We start from the raw sequence: 916 nt of genomic DNA on the forward strand, positions 1-916 counted from the left end.
AAAGAATGATCCAAGACAATTGTAAGACATGTTACGTGATTGTTTCTATTAATTTTAAAGGAATTTTGGGACGAGGCATTGCCCTTAGTAGAATTCGCTTATAACAACAGTTATCACACCAGCATCGGAATACCTCCCTATGAAGCTCTTTATGGACGCAAATGTCGATCACCAGTATATTGGGATGAAGTAGGAGAACGCGAGATACTTGGACCCGAGTTGGTGCAATAAATAAAAGAAGTTTTCGAAATTATTTAGAAAAGGTTAATTGCAGCACAAGATCGTCAAAGGATATATGCAGATCAATCAAGAAAGGATATGGAATTCGAAGACGAAGATTCAGTATTGTTGAAAGTGTCACCATGGAAAGGATTGTCTATATTTTGAAAGAAAGGGAAGCTAAGTCCTAGATATATTGGACCTTTTGAAATTTTAAAGCATGTCGGCAAGGTAGCTTACTAATTCGAACCCCCCCCCCACATAGAGCATATTCATAATATATTTCACGTGTCAATGCTTAAGAATTATAATCCAGATTCTAGGCATGTAATCGAGTACGAGCCGATTGAACTTCAGGCCGATTTTTCATATGTAGAGAATCCAATAGAGATTCTAGAAAAGAGAGAGAAAGTGTTAAAAAATAAAGTTGTAAATTTAGTATGAGTACTCTGGAAAAACCCAAGGGATGACGAATTAACCTGGGAGTTAGAAAGTGATATGCGTGAGAAGTACCCTCATTTGTTTTCTTAGGAGATTCTGAGGACGGAATCCTTTTAAGGGGGAGGATGTAATATCCGGGATATAACGTATAATTTTTTTTGTCAATATTATGTGATTTTGGTGAATTATCTGTTAATTGGTATATGTGTTTGGATGTTTGTGTGGTAAAATTTGAGTATTTTAATTTTTATATGTC

This window comes from Apium graveolens, chromosome 11, assembly GCF_009905375.1.
Source record: "Apium graveolens cultivar Ventura chromosome 11, ASM990537v1, whole genome shotgun sequence".
Lineage (NCBI taxonomy): Eukaryota > Viridiplantae > Streptophyta > Magnoliopsida > Apiales > Apiaceae > Apium > Apium graveolens.